The sequence below is a fragment of the Ambystoma mexicanum genome, chromosome 6p (genome assembly GCF_040938575.1).
Source record: "Ambystoma mexicanum isolate Mex_15411 chromosome 6p, UKY_AmexF1_1, whole genome shotgun sequence".
Classification (NCBI taxonomy): Eukaryota; Metazoa; Chordata; class Amphibia; order Caudata; family Ambystomatidae; genus Ambystoma; species Ambystoma mexicanum.
The window spans coordinates 228,677,033-228,693,925 of record NC_090935.1 but is presented as its reverse complement, the minus strand read 5'-3'; the positions used below and the strand labels follow the sequence as shown (position 1 = coordinate 228,693,925).

The window sequence follows — 16,893 nt, the reverse complement described above, 5'->3', positions numbered from 1 at the left end:
CCCCAACCTCACGGCCCCCTGGAGGTTTTTCCACCACGTGATATGTGAGGGAAGGGGTGGTTTGGACATACAACCGGGTGAAAGGGACCAATACGGGGGCCACTCTGCAGCACAGTCCGGACTAGTCACTCCTGCAAGGCACCAGAGGTAAGCGTGACAGTAGCACCATCACTGAACAATGCTCGTATTATTGCCAGGACCCTAGAGCAACAAATTCCTGGTGTGGAACACACTACCCATCCCTCTGAAAATGAAATGGGCATGTTCACTTTGCTTAACAATTCCCGCCCGAACAAGTTTACTGGTGTTGCCTTTGAAAACAATAATACCTCCTGGTTACCTACCTTGATGGGTAAGTCTTATGTGAATGGAACCAAATGTATTGCCCCAGAGAATCTTGGCGTGTTCATTACTTTACCTGAGAAGGGGAGGGCCCTTCCTTTATACATGATTTTTTGCATCTCTGTCAACCATAAACACAAACGGTTTGTTGCCTATCTCCACATTTACATGGGGTTCCTTTTCTGGGTCAGCAGTGACTGACAGGACTGGGCATATCAGTGCTCTCTGTGAGCTGTCCTAGTTGGGATATGTGTTCAACCCTGGGAATACAAAAGGTTTACCACCCACCTCACTTGCCACTGTGTATGATGACAGTGTGCCGTGTGGCAAAGCATTATTGGGTGCTATAAGTTGCATCTGCTGGGGTACAGGTGCTTGATATTAATACTGGGTTTGTTGTACCTGCTAGGGGTGCTTGCGCAGGCATCACACCATATGGACTGCTTGGGGGCGTCGTCCCATACTGATGATATGTAACTGAGGCTACCTCTCCACTAGGATATTCTCTTGGTTTATATGAATAAGGTTGCCTGCTCCTACATTCTCATGCATAATTGCCCACTTTCCCACATGGCCAACACAGTCTTGGTCCTATCCTGCCAAATTCTGCTCCTCTACCTCCCCTTGAAACCCTCCCCTTCCCTGCGGATAACCTCCTGGGTAAGCTCCCTGATAACCACTCTGGTGCCCTATCTGATACCCTTGGTTGTCCGGATACCGTTGGTATCCCCCTTCGGTCCACCCCGGTGCCATTCACACTTCTACCAGAGCTGTCCTTTGTTCTACCTGCTGTATGGGTTAACCCGTAACTTCTTTTGTACTAACTTCGATATCCGCTACTTCCTTTTCCTGTCGCCTTTTGCAATGATGGATTTTTATTGCCTGAATCTCTGCCCAGCCCTTTGCTTCGATCCCTACTACCTTATCCAAATCCTACTGCACTTTCTATGGGAGTTGTTTAACATATGATAAAATATTGCTATTGTCTTGTCCAATGAGTCCCCTGTCTCAGCCATCCACATCTCCTGAATCTGTTATATATACTGCACTGGATCTTCGTCTATCTTCATAGTGCATGCCATAATTGAATGCATCTCCGGTGTGTCAGGTTGTGCTGTTTTTCGTGCAGCCCACACTCTAGCCCGGCAATTGTTAAAATGTACCCCATCATGATCTTTCTCACCATCCATACCCCTGGATAGCTTGTCTTTTTTCAAAATGTCATCTCCTTGGTCCCCCAAAACTGCAGCAAACAAGCTTTTCGTATCTCCTATGTCCATGGTAATACCTGAAGCTGTTCCTCAAGTGCGTATATCTACATGCCCACTCCCGCGGCAAGTGAGGGCAATGCCTTAATCAGATTGTTTCTATCCATGTGTCGGCTAGGGCACGTACTGTTCTATGCCAGGGCCTTTATATAACAATGAAAACTGTGTTCCCACCTGCTTCGCTGATAACTTCTTCTCTGCTCGCTTCCCTTTCACCACTGCCATACGACCTGGACATTCTCTTAATCTTGGGCCCCACAAACTCTCTACTCTTGGTGTCACTCTAGGTGGAACCTCTTCTTCCTGCTCCTCATCTGTCCCCCACTCTTCCTTCTCCTCCGCCACTCCTGCCTCAGCATCTGATCGGATGGATTCATAATCTAAACTATCTGATTGCAGTCACCCTTCCCTATATCTTTCATCATAGCGTCCATGAGCCCTCATTTCAAAATGTACATCTCTAATCACAGTACTTTCAATTTGAAATGAAATATCATCTACTCTCCACTCATTGGTACCTATTGGCACTCTTCGCCCTTCTCCCCTCTCCTGTGTTACTCACACAAGCTCTGCTTCTGTCGTTTGGAGCGCCCTTTCTTAATCTCTTTGTGCCCTATTTTATGATTCCATTACTAATGGGTTGCACCCAGCACTTGCTGCTAGGGGCTGAGGGACATTTTCAGGGCTTGCTGTTGAGGAATGGCATGGGGCACATACTGAAGGCTAGTATATCCTGCAGCTGCTTGCATGGGGTAACACCCCGGATGGGGTGGCAGCGATGTGGGTTTGTGGGTGTTTTGGATTTTTCAGGCTGCTCACAGGTTACCGTCATGGCACTAGGAGTAGTGGGAATGATGAAAGGTGCTTGTATAAATACCTCTCCTCTTTTTGGATCCATAGAGACATCTTCCAAATCGTCTACTATTCTTCAGAGCTCGAGAACGCCCTTCTACTCCTCAACTTCTTCCCCTTATTTTTCACCGACAAATAAGTGTACTTATCACTCAAATCTTCTATATTATTTGTTGCTTCTTTGGGCTAGGGCTTATACATTCCCCCTCGTGATTCAATGACCCACTTGTTGTGATACTTCATTATTTTTTCCTGGTACAGCGGAAGGGCTGTAAACCTATATTTGAGTGCCATCAGGGAACTCATGTTGTAGCCAAGCCTAACCTTGTAATGCTATCTCACTTCCTAGACACTGGTCCACCTGTACCAATCTTCCTCACCCTCCCACTATTTTCCACCCTTCCAGTTACCCTTTCCGTCCCTTGTAGCCAACACACTGCACATTAAATACCACACACTACTCTCCACACCATTCAGCAACTACTACTTCACACCACAACAATTCAATAATACCTTAAACCATAAATCAATAAAACAAAAATATATACACAATGTTTTAGAGCCTTCCCCAATCTCCACTTAGGATGAGGAAATGTACCTCCTTATGCCCCCTTCTGCGGGATCCCAGGTCCACAATATAATGGACCTACACAAGAAAATCCCACTTATTTACAAATGGTTGCGAGAAACTCGAGGGTATCCTCACTCATACATACTCCCCTTGGATCCTCTTCTCAGGTAGCCAGGGAATGGCCATCGCTTTTGGATCCTGACCCTAGGGATGGAGAAGTGAGGGAGGATCACCTGGGTGGAGGGACCTTGGGGATTGGGAGTGGGGTTCCCACAGGAGAGACATGGTATCCCCCTTCCACTATTGAAGATCAGCCTAACCCTCTCCCAGCCTTTATAGGCTACTGTACGCCAGCTCCCATCATTTCCCCACATTTTATCTCTGACAGTACTGGGACAAGAAAGAGGTGACAGAGTAATGAACACTAAAAGCCCATTTCACCACTCTAGTACTGGGACGAGGTAGATGCCTGCACAGTACTGTGATGGTCAGTCATGTCCCTGTTATTATAGTCAGGCAAGCCCAATTAAAAATCCACACCTGCAACCTGTCAAGTGGTTGCAGGTGTATAAAGGGAGAGCCAGAGAACAGGAGAGAGAGCATCAGGAAGGCCTGTGTGGGAACGACTAGCAAGAGACCCTTTTCATGAGGAGGCAGCCATTGTGGGACATGAGAAGGAGCCAAGATGCCGGCTGACATCCCAGAGGGCCTGTGGAGCCCAAGGAGGGTTGGGCCATTAGGCTGCCAGGAAAGACAAGAGGATGCCGTCTGCATCTGTGCAGAGGCAACAGAGTTGCCGGCAGGTGCACGACAGCACCTGACATGTGAGCGGGGCTTGCAGAAGTTAGCCTGCCGACCTGAGAAGCAGAAAGGAAGCAGCAGGAACTGCCAGGGTGGAACGTCGAGGACCAGTGAGTGTCGGGAAAGCCTCTCAAAGTCGGGACGCCACTAGCGGGCTGCGCACAAGCAACAAAGTACCAAATTGAATGAAAACTTGAACCCAAGTTGAATTATGCATATTGAATACCAATTTGAATAATATGAATGAAAACTTAAAACCAAGACGAATTATGCCTATGGAATACCGCGCTGAATAAAAACTTGAAACTAAACATATTGAATACTGAATTGAATAAAACTTTATGGGCAAAGCAAATAGCAGCCAAAGGGAAAGTACCCATGTGAAAGCAACCTATGGAAAAGAGAACAAGTGTGAAAGAGTTCCATAGAAAGGTTGGGCATGAATAGTCTACCACAAAGTGCACTTTATGAATGGATGCAGTGGATGCAGCAAAGCCAAAGGCTGGCAGGAGGTGTGTGACACGTTATGGCAAAGCCAAGAGGCTAAATAGGAGAAGCCAGAAGAGTGTAAAACTGCACATAAAGCCAAGAAGCTGACAAAGGGAAAATAAGCATAAGTGAATTTGTACACAAGGGCAAGTACAGTAGAACCTGTGTGGGCTGAAGGGCCTAGGGATCCTGGTTGCCCAACCTGTGATGGGTGCACCGTGCGGTCTGACAACTGTGCCTAGACCAGTGAGCCAAGGAAAAACACTGTAACTGAACTGGCGATGCAATCCAGAAGGAGAGTAAGGCTGACCTAGAGTTCTGTCGAACTTTTGAAAAGACTGACACATGTACAAGTGGCTGAGTTAAACTCTTGGGCAAGGGAACCCAGAGACTGGAGGAACTGCAAATGTTGGCGTGAGAACGAATCCTCAGAACCCTTTTCTTTTAAACTGTATTGCTTGGAACTTTGAGAAGGGAAACCCGAGGATTGTGTGGAACTGTATTACCGTGAACTTGAGAAAGGCAATCTTGAGACTTTTCTGGAACTTTCTTGAACTTGGGGAAGGGGAGCTGAAAAGGAAGCTAGGAGATGGAAGAAGCTCGGAACTTAGTGTTAATCACCATTTCTTTTATTATTGACACAGACAGACTTTTAATTGGAACTCTTTGACTTAGTGTTGTTAAGGTAGGGAAATCCCAATTTAGCATAGGGCAAGATAGGCCTTCTACCATCCTGACATTTGATTTAATAAATCATTTTATTTTGAACTTTGAATCTGTTGTCTGCGTCTTGCTTCATGATGCCTTCACAAGATGCCTTCACATGGTGTAGACCCTTCCTCTTTTCCCTTGCCTCTGGAAGAGGGGATTTACCTCCTCACACTCCTTTGTGCTGAGTGGCATGTTCCCAGGTCCTCCATGTAATGGACCTTACTCCTTATTTTGTACTGCAGCGCTACCTTTCCTCCACAATCAGAGAAGGTCCCATTACTCTCTGGTCATCTTTTAGCTCATAATATATACTGTAACGTCAACTTATACCAAACTACTATATTCTGCCATGTGGTCTTGTCATACTTGTCTCACTCGCCATCAACTCACTTCACACACATACTTTCCCCTTTTTGTTTTCTCCCGCAAAGGTGCACTTAAATCTATGCATTCTCCTGAGTTCCTCCGATATGGGGTACTTTGAACAGCCTGCACAATTTGGGGGCAGAACCCTGATCTACAGAGCAGACAGGCCTTCTGGCAACACAGCACCTCTAAACCTGTCTTCAAGTCGTGCGTGGTGACTGGTTACTGCAGATGGCCGCAGGACACCAGGATGCGTGGCTGGGACACCTCCAACCTCACAGAGTCTGGTATCACGTTGGGGTCACTAATTCGGCAGCCCAACAACCATGGAATGAAAACAATCCACATGACAAAATAATCACTGCACCTCTTTTCAGGGGAAAACAATGTTTATTACATGCAAAAAGGGTCTTATACACTCCCGTAGAAGCAACCTGGCACAGAACTCTCTGATTTTCCAAAGGGTTACAGGTTATATAACAGCCAGCCCGCAAACTAACCACACTATGCATAATAATGAGTAAGGCATAATCCCAGCACCCATATTGGCTACCAACAATAGAAGATAATAATCCCCCCATAGTCCCTTGACCGATTGGCCACATCTACGCTACCCCCATTCCCTTAGACACGTGGTCCTCTACATTGTCACTATCAAACCCAGGTATATGATAGTTGGGTTCTTAGGAATAGGTTTGTAAATTTGGGACCATCACATGATGTGCACCCTTCTCTTCCAGATGTGATCAAAGTAACTTGGTAAGAACAACTCTGCTTTGATTATACAATAGGCTTCCTCATTAACCCAGATACCATTGCGCACACAAGCTGCACCCCCAACTTTGTACTTAATGAATTGGCCTCATCTTCGCTCCTTATGTCCTAAATCACAAGACGTTCTAGATGCGGATCCCACCTTATCTTCTCCCAACCCAAGGTGGCCAGGGATGACATGACCAGGGCACTGCTCCTCCGTCTGAATTTCGAGGATTTCTTTGCTGTGCCTAGGTGTATTTCATATGGGGTATCTGTCCCATGGTGAGGGCAGTAGTGTTCTAAATCCTTGCCTGGCTCTTAGTCATCACAGAGCCACATGCCCTATCCTCGTGAATTTGTAATGCGAAGGGTGGATCCCTTCCTGCTCTTTTATCAACTAACATTCCCTTCCCACTAGATTCAGGCCCAGCAGCTGGATACAATTAGTGCTTATCTGTGCACCATGGGTGCCTCTGACCTTGACTTCTCTCCCGGGGAACGGGAAAGGGAATTTGTTTTCGGAGCTGAACTACCTGAGCCGCAGCTCAAAACCAAGCTCCTCGTTCTCTTCTGTTGATCTTGTGCTAGGGCTTAACATCGAAAATGGCAAAACATCTGCCAATTTAATACACCAACCTCGCTTCTACCACACTGCCTTGCTGACTACATCTTCCACTTATTTCAATCCTTCCCACACATCACGCTATCCTACATCACTACAATACACAAACTAAACACTAACCTACAATGCTGCCCTATGAATTACCTATGCAACCTCAATATGAATACATGTGTTGCTCTTTCTGTGTTGTTATATGTAATGATCTAATATGTATCAAACCTAACTAAGACAATGTATGCCATGTCCAGGACACAACCTTCACTCTGCTCCCACAATGGTGCACTCAAATAGGTTTTCCTCAACCAGAACGTGTTTGCCTGGCTGCGACACTGTAAATGCATCCCAACACTATGCAGATCTCATTGGCAGTGGGCAGCTTTGAGTGTAATTCCCCTGCGTCTACCAAAGTCATTGCCAGCAAGAGGTAGTTAGGCGCCCATTCCATGGGTACCCTGTCCACCCCCCTCTTGGTCTGGTCCACTCTACCTCTAAGCTCCTCCTCTTTCTTTGTCCCTGCAATGATTGTGGCCTCTTCACCTCCCCTCTTATCTTTTCTTTTTCTCCCATAGGTGGTTTTGATATTTGAACTTGTTGCCCCCTCCCTTTCTTCTTTTGTTTTTGATCCTCACTTACCTTTACCTCCACCTCGTTCCATCTTTTTGCCTTTCCACTGTTCGCTTTGCATTTCACCACTTTCATCATGCTGGATACTCCTGCTTCATACCCAGTTACCCTGAAATGTGGGGTTCCAGAGGGCACCTTGCCTGTCACCCATCTTATTTCATGTTTGCATTAAACTCCTTCATGACCTATTCATCCAGGAATGGGCATTGCTGACACCCAGCTCCTAAGAAGGCCGATAGGTAAGCCTTCTGATAATTTTAATCATACCCAGCTCTGCTTTGACATCATAGAGTTCTGGATGTGGGGAGCTTGCTGATTCTCAACCATATTAAAACATAATTCTTCTGCTATATATCGATCATCTAAAAATGTGGATGAAAGCCATAAACCCATACATCCTCATTGCATGTAATAAGACACAAGAAACAACAGGGGGATGGACTTGTAGACAAAGAAAGGGGGTGGTGGGACGCAAAAGGTTTTGTAACTTGGTTTGTATTTCCAAGATTTTTATTTAATTCAAAAACAAGTCTAAAATAATTATTAAACACAATTTCAATAAAACATTGTGGCTCATTCATTTTCACTCATCCACATTCACACTTTCCTCGACAAACTATCACACTGTTTTTTTCAAAAAATGGTCTATACATAAGAAAACAGTCGTAAATGTGATGCATCTTAGAACATTCGTGGTTCACAAAGAGCACTCCCCATCAATTTGGGAAAGCAAAAAAGTCTGTGTTGTATAGTTCCCACAGATTATCACGTTCGACGCGAGAATCTGTGGGACAGGTACCCCTCTTTTTTTGAAATGTAATAAGACACATACAGTGGACAATGCAAAATCATTAGGTGTCGTGTTTGACTCCACTCGTCACGACGTCTTCGCAGGTTAACACCATAGAGCGCTCCTTGTCTTATTACATTATGCTACTCAGACGCATCCGTTTGTTTTTGTCGGAAGCCAACTGTGCAGCGATTACTCCTGCTACAATGCAAGTGCAACCTGACTTTTGCAATGTTCTCTACAGAATACTGTGGCCAGAACTCCAATTCTCCACTCTCTTTTCATATTTCACCCATTATTAGGGGACTTCGCTGGCTGCCTGTATAGGGCAGGGTTTCTTTTACAACACTTAGCTTAGTGCATAAAGCTCTATATGGCCCTGCCTCGGCTGACTTCAAAGATACAATCAAATGGCACATTACCTGCAAAAGGCTCTCAAAATGTACAAGGCCACTCGCAGTGGTGAAGAGATTTTATGAAGGGCGAATACCATATGCATGGTACTCGACCTTGCTGGCGAGTATGGGGTTGTTTGTAACATTTTTCCAGTAAATGGCAAATAAATGTTTCACTGTGCATAGCTGACAGCATTGCACCAAAAAAGAAGTGTGCTTATGGTGACATGTACCGTTTTACGGAAGGCATTGGTTAATATTTTGTGTCCCCCGTCACCGTGGGGCTAGTGCATTCCTCTTAGGAACTCGCCCTGTAGGTCTAGCGGGATTGTTAAATGTTGTGAGGCCTGCAGTAGAAACCTCCAGTCCATGATTTACCTGGTTGCGGTCCCTCCGTTTAAGCAGAAAAAGAGTAATGGGGCTCTTTCTGGTGCAGGCCACAGCACTATGGAATAACCTGTCTACTGAAATTGATAGGATTGATAAACTCCTGCCCTTTTATAAGACACTGAAAACTCTCCTATTTCAATAAACCCTTTTTTGTTCTTTCTTCTACTTAGCACTGAAAGGTCTATCTTGGCTGTCAGAGACCCCCAAATTATCTTCAAACAAAATGAAATCGATATTACTGTATGTAGTGAGACTTTGCCATGCCAATAGCCCTCAGCACGTAACTGATTTGGAATATTCGGAGGCAGTGAATGACACCCCACCTTCTCCTCCTCTCTCTCCCTTGGGGGAGACTACAAAGCAACTGAATGTACAGATTCTGCCTTATAAAGCGCCAATACAAAAATAATACCTAATAATGTGGCCGTATGAAGGTATTTCTGACTCATCCCTTAGGCTTGTTGATTGGTTTTATCCCAAAAACATCTATTCCGGTCCAGGGAGAGATTTAAAGCCTCACCAGCTCTAGAGCAGCACTCTCCAGGCCAAATCGTACGGGTGGATACACTGCGTGGCACACCGGTCTACCGTGGATACCAATGGATGCCGGTAATATAACAGACAAGAAATGGTAAAATGCAAGTAAATACATATTCACCAATACATTTAAGCTTGAAAGTGGCAACTCACCTGCTTCTTGGTAGAGTTCATAGAAGAGTAATTATTGAGCCCTGGCATCTAAGAAGGCACTTACGTGCTTAATATCGAAGAGGTTTCTAAGCGTGGACCCGGGACTCGAACCTGTGTTGCTCTGCATCGCCTTGCTTCCAAGACGAGCACGTCGCCACTGAGCTGTGCTCAGCAATGCCATAGCACCCTCCCCAGCCACATCCAATGCCCCCAACTTGTCAGAGGAGCTACGGTATCGGCCTCCTGAGCAGGCACAAGACTCCATTCGCTGAGAATCAGCATGAACCCAAAGGTTGCCAAGTGGTTTTGCCTCCACGGGTGCAGCCCCTTAACCACTGAAAATTCAACTAGCTGAGAAGATTGATGATGAAAGGACATTTTATGGGCCTCTGTTAGAAGGTTTGTGAAGTTTCCACTGATAGATATATTACATTTATCCCCAGCATTCGAGGCATACAATGTTTTCTGTACAGCACTGATTTGGTATTATATGGGGCACACCACATCATTTCATATAATTTCTGAAGTCTCTTCTTACAGCCTCATCTTGAGTGGGGTAGACATATGAGTATGCTGAGGGGTGCTCCACATCATTTCAGATCATTTCTGAAGTCTCTTCTTACAGCAACATCTTGAGTGGGGGAGACATATGAGTATGCGGTGGGGTGCTCCACATCATATCAGATCATTTCTGAAGTCTATTCTTACAGCACCATCTTGAGTGGGGCAGACATATGAGTATGCTGAGGGGTGCTCCACATCATTTCAGATCATTTCTGAAGTCTCTTCTTACAGCAACATCTTGAGTGGGGGAGACATATGAGTATGCGGTGGGGTGCTCCACATCATATCAGATCATTTCTGAAGTCTATTCTTACAGCACCATCTTGAGTGGGGCAGACATATGAGTATGCTGAGGGGTGCTCCACATCATTTCAGATAGTTTCTGAAGTCTCTTCTTACAGCACCATCTTGAGTGGGGCAGACATATGAGTATGCTGTGGGGTGCTCCACATCATTTCAGATCATTTCTGAAGTCTCTTCTTACAGCAACATCTTGAGTGGGGCAAACATATGTATGCTGAGGGGTGCTCCACATCATTTCAGATAGTTTCTGAAGTCTCTTCTTACAGCACCATCTTGAGTGGGGCAGACCTATGAGTATGCTGAGGGGTGCTCCACATCATTTCAGATCATTTCTTAAGTCTCTTCTTACAGCCTCATCTTGAGTTGGGCAGACATGGTGACAATCAATGCAGAACTGTGTTCATGCTTTTCCACCTTTCAAAACCAAGGAAACATGAGTAGTTGTCACACCGCCATGGTAAACTTGTGCAGAGTTTTCACACCTGTGCCTGAACCACCAGAAATAGGCATTCCATCTCCTCCTGAATCTTGTGCCCCAGGCCCCGTGCAGTACAAAGTACGGCACGATGGAGGGCCTGGGGGGTTAGGCGCAGGGTGGGGGAAACAGAACGGCGCGAAATACAAGGGGAGGGGCAGCCAAGCGGCGCCCCCACCCTCAGCGTTGCTAGGGAAACCCCACACGGATGGGGGAAAGGTGTGAGGAAAGCAACAGGGGGGCAGGAGGAAGTCCAGCTCACAGGAAGCTACGCGGGCACCAGGCACGGGGAGCGGGCGGCGTGCGACGGGCTCCAGCTGGAAGAGGCGGCCGAGTGAAAGCGGAGGATCAAGGACACGACCGCGTGCAGCAGAGGAGCCGCCACAGGAACGCCGCAGACCAGGAAGAAGCAGGACGACGAAGCGGGCGCATCGGAAGATCGTCCCGGGTGGACCGAAAGCAAGACGGAGTGACGGCAAGACAAGGGGGCGTGGCCGAAGGGAGGAAAAAGTTCAACAAGGATCGGACGCGCTGGGGATTTAAAGAAACAGCCGCGCACGAGAGGTCACGAGGCTGGTGGCACAAAGCACTAAGTGCCCAGACCAGTAATCGGAAAGTGGAGGTTCGGGCCAGACCCCCGGAGGATCGCCAAAATTCTAAAAGGGCTATATAAAAAAAAAAAAAAAAAAAGTAATCTACTGGCCAACGGAATAGGAAAAATAGATAACGAAATGTATTTTTTCAAAAAATGGCCAATGGGCCAGGAAAGCAGCAAACGAATAAAAACAGTCCGATTTACCCTCAGCTTCGCATGGAGGCAGCAGCTGGCAAGGATCGAATGCTGCCACGAGAACGTAAAACAGGCCAGTCACTGAATGGACAGCGCAGTGTGCGTGCAGTGCACACATTGGAAGCAGGACGACACGGAGCAGACCAGGAGCATGGGGGGTGGGGGGGCAGCGTCAGGTCAGTTCACAGCTCCGAGAGGGAGCCAACTAACAATGCCCCAGGCCCCGTGCAGTACAAAGTACGGCACGATGGAGGGCCTGGGGGGTAGGGGGTTTTAAGAATGGTGTCGCAGGTGGCACGACGATATGCATACATTTTATGACACAGTTGCTGTGATGGCATGCCTCTCTTGTGGCCACGGCGGTTTATGGCCGCTATGCAGGTATTTGGATGGAAATGTTGCTTGGATGGCAGGCCCCCTTTTGCGACCACGGCACCATGGGCGCACCAGTGACTAGCACTTGTTTAAAACTGTTGTGGGAAAGGGGCTCCTGGAGTACTTAGGAGTGAGGATGGGAGTGGTAGCGCCCTCTGGCCTGAAGTGGGAGTCAAGGGTGTTATTGGTAGCCATGCGCATGTAGTAAAATAAGGAAAGTTAACGAATGGAGGTAAATATTAGGGACCGAGTAGATGAGGCTGCCCCAGTTTTCCCTGTGTGTGCATGGGGACTTCTCTCCTTTCTGTGTCGAGGGTGATATCACGGGCCGCATCAGGCACGGTGGATCTGACAATCAGTATGGGGTTGCCGGAGAAGCCCGCATTTAGGAGATCAAGCTGGTTAGGGCAGCGTTCGCCCAGGAGACAATTAAGCACCTGAAGAAAGGACAGTCACGCCGAGAAGATTAGCATGGCCCCTGCGCAAGGATGACACGCAAATTCGTGAAGCGTTCCTATTTTAAAAGCACCCGTGGCACAATCAGTAAAAGCAGTCAGCAGTAAGCATTAAAGGGGCAGTACTTGCTGAATTAGAACAACGGTCGGAACAGGCAACACGGGAAGCCAGACAGGGGCCCGGTGAAACAAGACAGGAGGAACAAGGCGAGCGAAGACAAGTCTACAGGAAAGCCAGAAGAGGCAAAAGTCGTGAATGACGGAAGAAAGAACAAGAAGAGCGCAAGAATTCAGCCCATGGGCAAAAAAGGCAGAAAAAGACCATGGGGCCAAATGGGTGCTGGATGTGATGCAAAAGGAAGAAAGGGCTAGGGCAATGTCGCCCCTGCTGCTAGAGGATTCCACGGACAGCAACGGGGAAGCCGCGGTACCCCAAGGACAGAAGAGGGCAAGAGAAGTGGCGGAAGAGTCGCAGAAGCCAGAGAAGAACATGCTAGACCCAAGAGGGGCACAGGAGCAGCCGGAGGCGCCGTTGAGGAGTCAAAGGAAAGGTATTGTTAAAAGGGATAACAGAGTTGGGGAAAAAATGGTGAAAAGGTTAAAGGCATGCAGCACGGCTCAGGGTAAGTCGCCCAGAACCTGGGAGCGTGGAGCACAATGGGTGCTTGATGTAATGAATAAGGATGAAAAGGCAAGGGCAAGGTCGCCTTTGCTGCTAGAGGAGGCCAGCTGCAGCGAAGAGGAATACCACAAGGCCAAAGGAGGTCGAGAGAAGACCCAAGAGGGGCACAGGAGTAGCCGGAGGCGCCGTAGAGGAGGCAAAGGAAAGATACGGTGAAAAGGGATAACAGAGTTGGGTGAAAAATGCTAAAAAGGTGAAAGGCATGCAGCACGGCTCAGGGTAAGTCACCCAGAACCTTGGAGCATGGAGCACAATGGGTGCTGGATGTAATGAATAAGGATGAAAAGGCAAGGGCAAGATCGCCTTTGCTGCTAAAGGAGTCCAGCAGCAGCAAGGAGGAATACCACAAGGCCAAAGGAGGCCGAGGGAAGACCCGAGAGGGGCACAGGAGCAGCCGCAGGCGCCGTCGAGGAGGCAAAGGAAAGGTACGGTGAAAAGAGATAACTGAGTTGGGGGAAAATTGGTAAAAAGGTTAAAGGCATGCAGCACGGCTCAGGGTAAGTCGCCCAGAACCCGTGGAGGGAAGGTTAAGAAGCACAAGAGGCACAGGGAAAAGCAAGGGGTAACGTCTTCAGAGACGAAAAGTAGCGAAGGTAGTGAGGGGGGCCATTTAAAGGCATGAGTGAATAGGAAGGGAGTAGTGAGCAATAACGAACAGAAAAGGGGGGCCTGGACCAGTGGGCAACAGGGTTCCCATATGACAGAGGGTGGCACAAGGAAGTACGCAAGGGTCTATTCACCAGGGAACAACCACCAGCTTACCGGTGACACCGGGAGGGGTCACCACTGTAGCAATACAAGGGGCAGAAGCAGTAATGCCGAAATATGGCAGGCCCTCAGTCGTTTAAGGACGCCCAAGGCCGGTCCATGAAGGCGCAATCATGGTATATGGATGAGAAAGTGAAGGAGAAAACATGGTAAAAAAAAAAAAAAATGCATTGATATTTTTTCATTAATGAGTTGGCAAAAGAGAGGTCAAAACGTATCAGTAGAGGACATGAAGGAGAATGAGAAGGGATTATTAAAAGGGCACCAGTAGCAAGGACCCCCCTTTTATAATGGGAGGGCGGCTTTCCAAAGATTGTACATTGTTATATTGCAGAAATACACAGAAGACGGGGTGTCACTTGTAACATACCAACAGAGAGTCTTAAAGGTCTACAAAGCATTTGGGCATAATGGGAAAATACGGATAGAAGCAAAGACAGGTACAAACATCAGGATACGATAATAACGACAAGGAATCATTTGAGGTCAGGGGAACAGAACCTGTGGGGCAGTCAATAGGGGACACAAAGAGGACGGCAGAGTAGCAAAGTAACAGACCACCAACGGTGCAAAAGGGGTGGCAGGGGAGATAGCGGGAAAAGCATAGCTGGGAGCATGGAGCACAAGAGGAAGGGCAGGAAAGGGGAAATGCCAAAGTGTCCATTAAGCTTACACGAATAAAGCATCGGGAAAAGGAGAATATGGCCGCGTAGATGGCAGGAAAATAACACCCACACCAGGAAAAGGCATGGGTTCCACGAATAAAGCTCCGGAAATAATTAAGAGGTTAGCCACAAGGACGACTGGAAAAGGAAAATATGGCCACGGGTTGGCAGGAAAATAACGCCCATACCGGGAAAGGCATGGGTTCCACAAATGAGCACAGGAAATAAGGAAAGGGTTAGCCATAGGTTTGGCTGGAAAAGGTAAATATGGCCAGGTGTATGGCAAGAAATTAACGCCCACACCCGAAAAGGCATGGGTGCCACGGGAGGAGAAGCGGAAATAGCAACAAGGAGGTCCGAGAAATAGGTAAAACCAAAGGAACCAGGGCGAGTCAAAGAGAATCAGGACAGGAACGTACAAAACGGGTAAGCAGTACAAAAAGCAGGTAAATAGGTGATAGCGGAAACAGGACAAGACGTAGGGACAATGTCAATGGCCAACAGGGGCGATTGCTGTTAAAAAAGCATTGGCCCAGGGTAAAAGGAAAAGATAGGCAGCAGCACATTTGTCTGCGGTCGCATATACCACAAAGGTGGCCGGGGTGACGGACCCAACAAATAGCACACGGATAAGGAATGCAATGAGGGGTTGGGCAAGATTGCAAGAGCAGGGTGGGATGCAGCGGAAGTTGGGACCCACCCGTTCTGAACAGGGGCAAGCCACATCAGCATGGGCAAGAGGCCTGGGAGCGAAAGGCGCAAAGAAAGTTGGGGGGGTTGAGGTAACCCACCTTGGGGGTAGTGACCTGGCCAAAACAGATAGGGGCGGATTGATGCGCAACATGTGCGAGTCATCAAAGGCTATAGCTCATTGCTGGTGGGAAACCAAAATTTCTGAGATATTTACACGCAGAGTCTGGTACGGGGCGTGCAGGATGCAGGCCATTGAAACTACAAGGAAAAAGCTAAACAAGGCAGTGGAGAGTTATCGTAGGAGTACAGGGCCCCAGTTTATAAAGCATGGCTTATCACAGAACATTCCGGAGAGGCGCCACCAAGACGGCATACACCTATCCAGCTAAGGGATGGGACAATTTTCAGATAATATTCTCAGAGCCTTAGCAGCGCGAGGATGCAGTTAGGAGCGCGTTTTTGGGGGGACCTGAGCGCCGCCGAGTGGCACCCACTCAGGTGTGGCGGCACGTGTCCAGGAACGGATGCCCCAGGGTAACTAAGACGAGCCGAGGAGAAGGCTGGGCATCTACAACCCCTGGACACGAAGTGCCCAAAAAGCGAGTTGGTGTTATTCTGTGTTTGTTATGATTATTATTTGGTGTTATTTTCTGTAGAAAATAAACAAGCCTACGGCCGATAATTTTTCCACAAACAAAAACCTGTCTGTACTATTCTTTCGGGGGAATAGGGTAATAGGAATAAGAGCGACGGGGGGGCCCCCACTACTCAGACTATGCCCCAGGCCCCGTGCAGTACAAAGTACGGCACGATGGAGGGCCTGGGGGGTTAGGCGCAGGGTGGGGGAAACAGAACGGCGCGAAATACAAGGGGAGGCGCAGCCAAGCGGCGCCCCCACCCTCAGCGTTGCTAGGGAAACCCCACACGGATGGGGGAAAGGTGTGAGGAAAGCAACAGGGGGGCAGGAGGAAGTCCAGCCCCCCCAGAGGGACAACAAAGGGCCAGGGGGGTATAAGTACCCCAAGGAAATGCAGGATGGGCACAACCAGGCAAGGAGCTCACCTCACTCGGGTAAGCTCCTAAGGCCTGGAGAAGGGGGAGAAGGAAACGTTTTGCCACCCAACCCACCCAGCAGAAGAAAAAAAAAAAAAAAGGCAAGGAAAGGAGACAGAACAAGGAACAGGAACGCCGAGTACTTTCTTCGGTACACGGTAGAAGAAAGTCGTAGGCGGCGGCACGTGTCCAGGAACGGATGCCCCAGGGTAACTAAGACGAGCCGAGGAGAAGGCTGGGCATCTACAACCCCTGGACACGAAGTGCCCAAAAAGCGAGTTGATGTTATTCTGTGTTTGTTATGATTATTATTTGGTGTTATTTTCTGTAGAAAATAAACAAGCCTACGGCCGATAATTTTTCCACAAACAAAAACCTGTCTGTACTATTCTTTCGGGGGAAT

General features: G+C 47.8%; 1 protein-coding gene and 1 pseudogene across 3 annotated transcripts in view; both read left to right on the top strand.

Annotated features, from left to right (window-relative positions):
* The window catches only part of ST8SIA5 (ST8 alpha-N-acetyl-neuraminide alpha-2,8-sialyltransferase 5), a 550,348-nt gene that overhangs the window by 511,716 nt on the left and 21,739 nt on the right, over positions 1-16,893 (top strand). The window lies entirely within an intron of this gene.
* On the top strand, positions 12,632-12,697 carry LOC138512387 (U6 spliceosomal RNA; annotated as a pseudogene).